Source organism: Penaeus monodon, chromosome 34, assembly GCF_015228065.2.
Source record: "Penaeus monodon isolate SGIC_2016 chromosome 34, NSTDA_Pmon_1, whole genome shotgun sequence".
NCBI classification, from domain to species: domain Eukaryota; kingdom Metazoa; phylum Arthropoda; class Malacostraca; order Decapoda; family Penaeidae; genus Penaeus; species Penaeus monodon.
In genome coordinates, this window is record NC_051419.1 from 29252555 (window position 1) to 29252761 (window position 207).

General features: G+C 38.6%; 1 protein-coding gene across 1 annotated transcript in view; it reads left to right on the forward strand.

The window, feature by feature from the left end:
* The window catches only part of LOC119594687 (derlin-2-like), an 8450-nt gene that overhangs the window by 1537 nt on the left and 6706 nt on the right, over positions 1-207 (forward strand). The window lies entirely within an intron of this gene.

The window sequence follows — 207 nt, forward strand, 5'->3', positions numbered from 1 at the left end:
GCAGTAGCCACAGCTTGTTGCAAACTTATATATACTGGAGAGTTGCCAGATGTTGATCCAAGTAAATTCTATGGACACATAATTTCACCGTAATTTTACAGTAAATGTGAATAAAATTATTTCATTATGTGCATCTGCCCACTGAGTGATGTGCGTTTTGCACACTGTATGTGCAGAGGGATAACAAAAAAGGCCCCTGTGTCAGTA